Raw genomic sequence first — 11,839 nt, forward strand, 5'->3', positions numbered from 1 at the left:
GAACCCATAGGATAGATCCTGGGCCACCTAAGAATGCGGTTACCTTACGTCGGCTGATAGTAAAGCTGGTTACCGATGGTCTCCGTGCGTCGTCTACTAACTCCCCGCCACTAACTCCCGCCACTAACTCCTTGTAACTCTTCAGGACTTATCACACAACGCAAGGACGTCAAAATGTACTATAAGCACTATGACTACGGAGTTCGACACCTCCTTGGTGTCGAACTCGTTGGCCTCCCGCTGGGTCAGGAGGCGCCGGTCAATCCTACTCGTATCACAGCCGTCCAAGATCTCCAAGGTTTAACCGACATGCTGGAAACGGGCAAGATGCATTGGGAGAAGATGTCCTTTGCCGATCGCAAGAAGCTTAAGGCTCGATTTGCCAATGGAAATGCACGGCTCCGCGACCCTAGGAAAACCGTGCCAGCTGTAGAGGATGGTAACTTCAGCGAAGAGGAGGAACTTGTGCCTGAGGATGAAATGGCTATGGAGGTTGATACTGAGAAGGGAGATGGGGATGGAGAGTCGGAGGAGCGGTTCGATAGAGACGATGAAGAGGATGGAAATCAATCCATGACCATCCAAGAAGAGTCCACGGCCTCAACCTCAAAGAAAAACGCCAAAATTGCGTCCACAAAAGCTCAACACAGGCTCACCAAGGCCAAGGATATTCCAAAGAAGGCATCAAAGTCAAAGGAGGCAGCAAAAAAGTCCCGAAAGGAGCAGGCAGCGAAGAAGAAGAGCAAAAAGTTAGTGGTCAGCGAGAAGTTAGTGGACAAGGAGAAGAGAGACCCCAAGGAAGTCGAGCGACTGGATCGGCCAAAGCCCAAGCCAAATTTTAAGGGAAAGGCAGTGAAGCTGACCGTTGCTCCTGGTCTAGAAGGCCAAGAAGAAACGGAGCACCCCGGGCGATTCTTTACCATGAATTTCGATGAACCGGAGCCCGATATTGCTCAGATGGATGCAGACCGGGGCGAGGAGCGAAGTCTGGCTGAGTCTAGACCAAGACGAAAGCCTACCGAGAACGCAGTGGAGAAAAGACGGCAGTTATTTGCGGAGCTGGGAAGACGGCGGTGAAACTTATGTCTACTAACTTCATCTGTAGTGGATCACAGTTTTACTGAGCCCAGTACAGTAGATATTATCCACAGTTTGAATCCTTGTGACTCCAAGATGCTCCACAGTGTATCGTTTGCCCTTCAGGGGGAAGGGGACGAAGTTAGTGGACATGTCTAAGTCCGGTGGGCATGTCACGGGAGTTAGTGTCAAAAAAAAAACTTCGTCTCGAGCAACACCATGCCGGAACAAAAGCCATCAGACGTTGAGGAGGCAGCGGCGGTCGATAAGCAGGAGAGCCAGCCAGAGGATCATGATGATCCGGGGGGAGGGTCAAAGGCGGGGGACGAGGAGGTTGGGGACGAGGGGGGGGCAATGAAGCAGCAGGGCCATCAGGATGAGGTGGAGGCTGAGCAGCTCTCGCGTGACCGACGCGCCCAGCGTTTGGCAGCCAAACGAGCATCAATGGCCAGAAAAAGGGCAGCGGAAGCAGAGGAAGGAAAGATGCGCGCGAGGGAGCAAAACAAGGCCGCTGTCAAAGCCTTGCGGCTGAAAAGAGCCTCACAACCAGCGCCAGAAGGAGGGAGCCGATACACAGGTACTTAAAGGCGCAGAAAATAACAGACCACAACTACTACCACCGGCCGCCAAAGCCATATGCCCACTAACTTCCAAATTCATCCGAACCCACCGTTTAGTCACCCGAACCCACCAGTTAGTCACCCATTGTCGTAGATATTTGTATTTGTATTACCTACTCTCCATGATGCGTCGACTCCTACCAAATGCATGCGACGAAGTTAGGAGTCAGGTCATGGAAGTTAGTGGACCGATATGAAGTTAGTGGACCGGTGTGAGTCAGAGCGGAAAGTCACGGGAGTTAGTGCTCCTGCATGAGTCAGAGAGCGGCATGTCACGGGAGTTAGTGACCTACTTGTCACGTCCAAAAAAACTTCCTCGTCTCGACCAACATGCCCAAACGCAAGCTATCGAACGTTGAGGAGGAATCGGAGGATGAGGAGCAACAGGATCAGGGGGGAGAGGGCGAGGGCGAGGGCGAGGGCGAGGGCGAGGGCGGTGACGAGGGCGAGGGCGAGGGCGAGGGCGAGGGCGAGGACCAGCTGGGTGGCAGTGGGGGACAGGAGCCGGATGCCGAGCATCTCGAGCTACAGCGACAGGCGCGGCGATTGAAGTCGAAACGAGAGTGGGCGGCCAACAAAAGGGCGAAAGAGAGGGCAAAGCTGGGGGACAAAGAGTACAGGAGGCAGGCTGCGGCCGCTATGAGGGCTAGTCGGGAGAACAGGACGCCGCAACAAGCCCAAGAAGCGGCAGAGCGGCAGCGTCTGTACAAGCAAACGCACAACCAAAGGTTCGTCCTTTTCCTTCGGGTCATTTCACTCCCACTAAGTATCCCTCGTAGACGGCTCGATCTCGAAGGACCATCAAAGCCCGGTCGAAAGATCACCATACCCGTGGACGATGACGACGAAGACCCTCCACCGCCTCGAAAGCGCGCAAAGCGTACTCCAAAAAGCAAAGAAACTATCGACACCGAAGAGGACGAAAGCTCCGACGCCGCGCCACCAGCATCGCCGCGATTCAATCTCAGGAGCAGGAAGGAAATTCCTGGATCGGAACAGCCAGCCCCTGTCCCAGCGCCTAAGTAGGCGATGCAAATCATGACGAAACTGTCCACTAACTCCTCACACAGAGCCAAAAAAGCGCCAGCAAAGAGCAAAGGCAAGGGCAAGGCAAAGGCCCCAGATGATTCGGGAAGTGAGAGTGAAACGGAGGCCCCCGCCAAACCACCACCGTAAGCGGGCGTCAAATTCGGAAGCTGTCCACTAACTCCTCACACAGAGCGAAAAAAGCGCCCGCAAAGAGCAAAGGCAAGGGCAAGGCAAAGGCCCCAGATGATTCGGGGAGTGAAAAGGAGGCCGCCCCGCCACCACCGTAAGCGCTGCCGAGGTCGCAAGCCGTCTACTAACTCCTCACACAGAGCGAAAAAAGCGCCGGCAAAGAGCAAAAGCAAGGGCAAGGCAAAGGCCCCAGATGATTCGGGAGGTGAGAGCGAAACGGAGGCCCCCGCCAAACCACCACCGTAAGCGGGTGTCAAATTCGGAAGCTGTCCACTAACTCCTCACACAGAGCGAAAAAAGCGCCCGCAAAGAGCAAAGGCAACGGCAAGGCAAAGGCCCCAGATGATTCGGGGAGTGAAAAGGAGGCCGCCCCGCCACCACCGTAAGCGCTGCCGAGGTCGCAAGCCGTCTACTAACTCCTCACACAGAGTGAAAAAAGCGCCGGCAAAGAGCAAAAGCAAGGGAAAGGCACAGGTTCCAGATGCTTCGGGAAGCGAGGAGAGTGAAAAGGAGGCCGCCGCCAAACCACCACCGTAAGCGGTGCCGAGGTCGCAAGCCGTCTACTAACTCCTCACACAGAGCGAAAAAAGCGCCCGCAAAGAGCAAAAGCAAGGGAAAGGCACAGGCTCCAGATGCTTCGGGAAGCGAGGAGAGTGAAAAGGAGGCCGCCGCCAAACCACCACCGTAAGCGCTGCCGAGGTCGCAAGCCGTCTACTAACTCCTCACACAGAGCGAAAAAGCGCCCGCAAAGAGCAAAGGCAGGGGAAAGAGGAATGCTGTAGTTGAAGAAGACACTGCTGGAGCTGATGAGGGCGAAAAGGAGGCCCCTGCCCCACCACTGTAGGCGCGGCCACAAAGTCGCAAGCTGTCTACTAACTTCTCATGCAGCGTGCAAGTCGTTGGCAAGGGAAAGAAGAAGAAGGCCGTGGCTCCAGACGCGCCTGAAGAACTCGAAAAGGAGGCCCCTGCTCCCCCGCCAGCGTAAGACGCTCCGAAATCGTCCGGCCCGTCTACTAACGTTTTCTGACGCAGGTCAAAAAGGCCGTCCACGAATAGAAAGGGGAAGAAGGCCGAGGAAGATGCTCCTGCTCCCCCACCGCCGTAAGCGGCAAAATTCCTGTCAACTCGTTCACTAACTTCCCATACAGAGCTAAGAAGATCGTCAAGGCCACAGGAAGGAAGCCGGCCGGGGGTTGAAACAGCGCCTGAAGAAAGCGAAGAGGAGACTCCCGCTGTTCCACCACCGTAAGCACTCCCAAAGTTGCCAGACTGTCCACTAACTCCTCACGCAGAGACAAAAAGGCGTCCGGGACGAGTCAAGACAAAGGAAAGGAGAAGCCTGTGGTTGCACAAGCGAGGAAGGCCCTTGCTCTACCACCGCCGTAAGCGTCGCCTAACCGAAGTCGCCAGACCACCTACTAACTGCCAATTCAGGTCTAAAAAGCCAACCACCAGAGCGAATGCAAGAAGCGGTGCTGTGGATGGCGACAACGAGGCCCTGGTCCCGCAGACGTAGGGCATCCAAGTATGCAGCTCCGTCTATTGACTTTGGACAGATCTGCTCCATCGAAGCCTCCGTCATCGAAGCCTCCGAGAGGCCGACTGATCAACGCAGCAAAATCCAAGTCATCCGACGCCACCATAGCTAGTGGCTCTCAGCACGCGACAACCCTCCGGCCACTTCCAACAACTCCCTACGTCGCGGTGCCCCTGCTTCCTCCCCGACTGAAGACAAACCTGCCCCCGCTTCCTCCCCCAATGGAACGGGAGTTCTCGTGGGAAGCTCACGATATCGATTGCCCTCGAGGCGAGAAATGTCATGCAGGGTTTGGAGGACGTCGACCAATCACTGCGCCGAAGCTTGCCTATTTGAGGCTTCATTCATTGCAAGGCATCGTGCACAGCGTGGACGGGACTGTGGCGGATTTGTCGGACTGGCTAGCTGGGCCCATGTGCGGCTCTTGTGTCGTCCATTATAACGAGAAACTTGCACGGATGGATCTCTCTCGCAATGGAGCCCTTGCCAATCTGTTTACCGATGACGAGTGAGTCTACCGTCTCTCAATCGTCATCTTCTAACTCCCTGTCAGAGACGATCCGTTGCCCGTCGTCAGAGGCGAGGCCGCCTCGTCCAAGCTTTATTCCCTTGCAGGCTTGCCAAACGACGAGATAATCCCCCATGTCGAATATCGCAAGGTTGGCTCCGACCTTGAAGATGAAGGGTCAGCGTCGGCAGGTACCGATGATCAGCAAGAGGCTCTCATTGAGCCGGAAGCTTTCAAGTCCATTATCGATGAACTCCCGACCGGAACCCCCGCAATCTCGCTCTCTTCAAGACATTGCCTCTTACGAAAGTGATTCCCCAAGTCCCGTTGGTCCTGGCGAATACGATATGCTCGAAAGTCCACGCAGCCCAACGCCTGAACCGATGCACATCGAGCAGCAAGTACCCGCCCAGCGTGGCCTCGGTCGCAAACCTCAAGGAATCTCGGCAGTCGCCAAACGTCGTAAGGGGGTAGCGAGGAAGGGAAAGAAAAAGGAACCACTCTTCCTCCCCCCTCCATCTGACACGGACGATGCACAGACCGAAGGCGGCAATGGTGACGACGACGTCAAGCAAACCCAGGACGACGAGGCCATGGAGGCTCTCAACACAGGGCCGTCTCTTCAGACGGATCATGTCGACCTTGATATGTTCGACGACGAGTCCGACTACGTCAAGGCCACCATGGAGCGTCTTCGTATAACATTGGCAGAAGTCCATGCGTATCGTCGTCAACCCCACTACGACCCGCGTTGCGACCCGGTCCTCTTTGTTCCTCCCAAGCCAACATCTGCGGACCCATACGACTTCCAAGACCGCATGCGTTCGCTCACTAGCGGGGAGATCCTGCAGATCAAACAGGAGTTGAACGAGGCAACTATCGCCGTCAATCTTTTGGGAGCAACACCAGCAGCCGTCATCCATACGCCCACGCTTCCATCGGGACCGCCTCTCCCTGTTCCTCCCGGGTCATTTTGGACCATTCCACAGCCGACTCCTTGGACCGACGAAGACCGGCAAAATAGAGAGTATTTGATGGCCAACGGAAATTATCGACGGAGGTGGAATGCACAAGGGGCCTGGATGGTGGGCGTTCACATCTGCAATAAGGACTGGGAAGCTTTTAAATCGTCAGGCCAGCAGTAGCGGAGGAATCGCGGTATAGATACTTTGCTTTGTGGACATTTTACAAGAAATATATCGAATAGTTGTCGCCGGTACACATAGCGAGATCAGATGCACAAAGTTTGAGCCATGTCCACTAACTTCTGGCTATCGGAACAGGACCACTAACTCCCCTCGCTCGGTGCACTCAGAATGAACGACGTCGTCATGCGTTTATGAAGGCGGTCTGTATAACAGGCGTGTAAAAAGGCGGTCCATTGGTAAGTGAGGGCGCTTCACTGGCTGTTTTATCGACCGTCTATTAACTCCCGTCTACTAACTTAACTTCTGTCGTCTACTAACTTCTGTCTTCTACTAACTTCTGTCTTCTACTAACTTCTCCTCACTCACGAGAGGCTACCAGCAGTTCCTCCACCCTACTCCACAGCGTGATATCCTTCTCCCATCGATGGTCCTTTTCTGCCATTCGCTGTCGATATAATGCTGGATCGGTCCTTTTGAGCTGTGCCTCAGTTAGAAAGCCATTGTCAACCCATCGGAAGATACCCCCTGCGGTGTACTGGGTGAATGACGACCGAGACTCCGTTTCCATAACGGGGGGTGTTAGAGTGCGAAAGCGTTGCCGATGGTATGAGGATGGTAGAGCCAGCGGGGAACTCAATCATTAGTTTGAGATCCCAAAGCACCATGTGGCCTCCAGTCGTAGGATCGAAGCGTCCCAAGGCTGTAACAGGGCACCAGCCAGCGGGGGCATTAAGCACATCTCGATGCCGAAACGTGCAGACGTTGTTGCCTAGATTGAATGTTGCCGCTGAAAAAACCGATCGGTTGAATGGCCGAGGTACTTCCAGCAGAGGATCCAATCGATCGTTATAGCTTTTATACCGTTGGTAAAGCCGAGGCGCCCAGAAGGCCATCATAGCTGCAAGGGGTTAGTGCGGGTTGGCGTCGTTGAGAGATTTTTTTTACCGCTGCCAAAGGACGCAATGCTCTGGAATGACTCGTCTTCGACGAGCTGTTGCCCCATGGCTCCATATTGGCCTTCTAAAGGAGTAGCAGTTGTTTGGCCCTGCCCGTAGGAGATACCCACAGTCACCGCTGCATAGAGGCCCCGGCGGTGAGGAACGGGTGGCCCATCGGCCGCAGCAGCAGCAGCTGCGGCCTGTACAAGTAGTCCGTGCGCTCGATCGAGCATTGATGTATACGATGAGTTATCGGGACGCCCCGCGAGAACGGCAAAGACACGACCGCTCCCGTCTACGAGGGGTTTTGCAGTTCTGAGAAAGTTAGTAGACGAAGTTAGTAGACAACGACTAACCTCCCGTCCCATTGAACCCGTGTGAAACCCTGTCGTAACAAATCCGCCGGCGTGTGTTGCTTGCTTGCCTGCTTAAGCTCCTCCTTCGTCTCCTGGCCCGCTCGATATCCACCCCATTGGACAGGGAGCTCCGTCGGGTCCAGCTGGGTTTCTATGCCGCGGATATTTTGGGTGCGTTTGGCACGGGCTGCAGGTCGTACGATATGACCATGGACAGCAACTTCCTCCACTCGCTTTTGGGCCCGTTTATGGTGAGAACGGCTGCTGCGGCCGCGCGGTGGAGGGGAGCTGATGAGGACGGCGGCGCTTGAGCCGCGCTTGCGTTGTTTGGCGGATGAGGAGGCTTTGGACGTGACGACGAGGGGAGTTGGAGGCTATACATCGACCATTAGGCTCGCGTAGCGCACAATCAAACCCTGCGTACCTCGTACTCCACCTCTAGGTACTCCGCGTCGATGCCACTCTGGCTCGCTCGCTGACAGGCCGCTGCCAGTATAGCCTCGGCCTGGACTGCCTGAGCAAACTTGCGACGGTGGACCGCCTAGAGATTGGAGGGAGTTAGTAGACTAGGGTTAGTCGGTGGACGGCTCACCTGGGACTCCGCCTCCAGAGGTTCTATATCCCGAACCAGACCCTCTTTACCCTCTCGTTCATACGCTGCAGCGAGTAGAGCTCCAATGGATAGGGTTGATGCTTGAAGGACCTCGGCGGCTCGCTGGCCGCTACGGCGTCTGCGAGTCTTTTCTGTCAAGACAACAAAAAACCGTGAGTAGACGACCCACCTGTTTGAATGAAGGGGTCCAGAGCATCTGTGAACGGGCTCGTCAGCGCGGTGGACGGTGGCAAGGGGGCCGATGGGGCAGGGCCATGCCGCCGTGATGCGGGTGAGGAGTGCCCAATTTGAGCTCATCCTCAGCCCTCAGCACGGAGGACGATGGGAAGGCGGCGCGGCAGGCGAGACGCGCACCTTGTGGGGGTTCGTGATCTGCAGGGTCACATCATGTGATTATCCATCATACTGTCAACAACTTACTTGAGGGGACGGCGCCGTATTATGGCCAAATCGAAGAAAAAGGCCGCCTCCTCCGGCCATGTACGGGGGCTGCGCCGTGGTCCCGTGCATATCTCCTCCACAGGCGACAACTACGGCCGGCCCGGTTCCCAAAGGGCTACTATACTCAGACGAGACAAGACGCTCGACTACATACAGGGCGAATACGCCGCTGAGAAGAGGCGAAGGCTCCGTACGTCGAAGGCTATGAAGTCTTTCCCTTCCTCACATCTTGCATAGTGTCTACGCAACGCGAAAACCGAGCCATAAATGCCTTACGCTCACAGCCCTCGATGGACGCAAATACAGACCAAGACTACGATGCTGAAGTCCTCCGGGGCGATACGGAGCTGGATATATCTGGAGAAGGCGAGGAGCCACTTGCAGTAACCACGCTTCAAGTCAATGAAGCCTATGCGTCGTATCTCGCCAAGTTCGGGTGAATTCAATGCTGTCTACTAACTTACCTGTCACTAACTCCCTGCTTCACATAGGCTGCGAACGAAGCCTCGAAATAGAAGTCGCCGCAAACAACTCATTATAGACGGCTTTGAGACGCAAATGGAGGCCATTGCAGATTCCTTGGAGCAATGGGAGCTGTTTGTAGAGGAGAACGGCCCGGACGCATCCTATGAGCTCCCAGAGGACGCTCGTGTGCAGTTGGAGCGGCCTGTTTATGTGGTGGACATGTTTCATACGTCTCATTGCCTGTCCCCAATCTTCTTTTTCTAATGTTCTTTTAGAAGAGCGATATGTCAACGTCCCGCTCTGTGCAGGTGGTGGAACGCTAGCCCCTACACTGGTTCAGCAGGGTCTTTTCCCTTGCAGTCCATACTTCGCGACCGTGGTTTTCACCAGCCGAACTCTCAACGCCTTTCATATGCTCCGAATCGATGCCCTCGGCTCGGAAAGCAAGCTTTTTTGAGGGGACTGAATGATATGCATGGTGTGGCACCGAGGCCGTACCTGCAAGAGCAATTCTCAGTGGCTTACGACCTATTCCCTACGAACAAAGGAGGTTCTTCGACTGCGAGTTGCAAGGGAGTTATCTCGAGACGAACCCCACTGGCGGCTCAAGAATGCGTGCCCATGCTGCCTTTACAAGGTCGTGGGGGAGAACCCCTTGGATCCCCCTCTTTTCATCACCATGGATGGAAACAATTCGCTCAAACGGGTTCAACGGAGGGAGTATCATGTGGGGGCGGACGGTGAAAAGATACCGGGAGCCTCAGTCGAATGGATGGACAATCGAGTCCCCCCCCGGGACTACTACATCCCTGCTGAAGAGGTCAACCGCTTTGACAAGGATCGGATAACGCAATTCATGCGGGACTTTCTACCGGACCCGAAATACTCCGCCGATGACGCCGGCTGTGGAGAGGGTTGGCATAATATGAAGGAGGACATCGTGAAGAAGGCCCGAGGAATCTACCATGAGACTGGTCTCTTCGCCAGTTTCTGCCGACACTCAGTATGCTGTACCGTCAGTGACATGATCAAAAGTGGAGAGCTGTGAGTAGATATCTACTAACTCCTCCACTAACTCCCGTCCACTAACTTCCTCCAGAGCCAAATATGGCCTGGCAGCGACCTACCACCTGCTTTCCATCCTCGGCAAGTACCGACTTGGCTACGACATTGGATGCAAATTCGAACTATGGGTCTATAGCCACCCTCTCTGTGCACCCGTCGCCCATCGACATGGCTTTGAGGCTGTGGTGGGGGCGTTTCACGGGACTGGCCACAAACGATTATGTCAGTTGCTCAAGATGCCCATCTATACGGTTGGCAGTGGATTGGAGGGGTCTGAAAATGCTGAGAGTATCTTTTCCAAATCAAACGCTTTGGCTGGGACCACCCGACATGCCTCTACCTTCCACCGACAGCAGGACATCGTGGAGTACTTTGCCCATGCTGACAACTTCGATCGTTGGCCAATATCAGTATGCCCTATTATTCTTTCTCTGAATATACATTCTAAAGAATCTGTTCAGCCTCTCTGATTGACAGTAAATATCGAGCTGCAGTTGCTGTGCTACGACTCAAGGAGAAGCTTTTGGAGACTATGGATGCCTTGGGGCTGGATAGGGAGAACAGAGCAGTGTTTGAGACGTGGTTAGCCGATGAAATCAGAGCGCTGAGAAAGCTGCCCAAGGAACCGCCGGAGGAGACATTGAAGATGGAACTGTGGCAGAAGTTAGTGGACATGAGGGAGGCTAAGTAAGGACCTACTTCCGGCAACCTGACTTCTACTGACGGGATGGTTAGATGCAAATTCGATGAGATCAGAAGAGAAGACATAATCATCGTCCCCGCCCCCGATGACCCCTCTTATCCACAAATTCTCAAAAAATTTTCAAAAGTCGAAACTCAACGACGGCGGGTTATAGACCGCTATGAGAGGTGCATCACCCTGGTAGAGGATTTGGAACGTCGTTTGGGGATTGGACATATGGACCGCTGGACCCCAGAGTGTCCAGAGTGGATCGAGGCAGAAAAGCTTGTAAGGGAACATCGATACCGGAAATCCTTGGACCGGCTTCAAGAACTGATCGTGTCTCGAATCTTGCAATTAGCAAAAGCGAATATGGTTGAGACGGGTATGCCACTAACTCCCTCCTCATAACCTGTCTACTAACTCCTCCCTTAGGATACAAGATGAGGAGACACATTGCTCAAGCCATTCAAGCTGGTTCTAAAACTCTACGGAATGCATTGGACAGGTATAATGACGCAGCCCAAGAGCTAGGGGATCGGCCGTTGCTGACCTGGCTCGAAATATTCGAGATGGAGGTGTTGGATGATTTTGACCTTCTTCGGTTGGCTCGGGAAGATATTCGAGGAGCTGCCTGGGCCCAACCGGGAGCTCGTTCTGCCATGGACCTTCACTTCAAGCTAGAGAGGGCAGAGGAAGAGAGGAACCGTCTAAATGTGGAGATCAAAAGGCTGGTGACCTGGATGAAGGAGGAGCATGACTTTCTCGTCTACCATGAGAGGCGGTTGGCAGAAAAATGGGGAGAAGGCGAGGGCATTACAGGTTCGAAAATACAGGATGCTGCAGGGACGATTCTACGGAATCCATCGAACGAGGCTGCAGAAGCTGAGCCGTCTTCCGGGTTTTACTGGCGATATTGAGCCAGGACTTGGAGCTTGCCCGATTCGAAGATCAGTCAGTCTCCGAGGGGTGAGTGACAGGAATGTGGATGAGATAGATCAAGCATTGGCAGAGTCAGCGGTGGAAGAAAGGTTGAGGAATGAAGGGGATGATGCCGGGCTGAAGAGGTGGATGATGTGGATGACGTGGAGGCCGAGGCTACGGATGGCTTCGAGGCAATACTAGCTATTACGGAGGATCAGGATAGTTAGTAGCTATAAAGGGTCCCGTA

The sequence above is a fragment of the Mycena indigotica genome (genome assembly GCF_014461135.1).
Source record: "Mycena indigotica strain 171206Taipei chromosome Unknown Mind.scaff0011, whole genome shotgun sequence".
NCBI lineage: Eukaryota > Fungi > Basidiomycota > Agaricomycetes > Agaricales > Mycenaceae > Mycena > Mycena indigotica.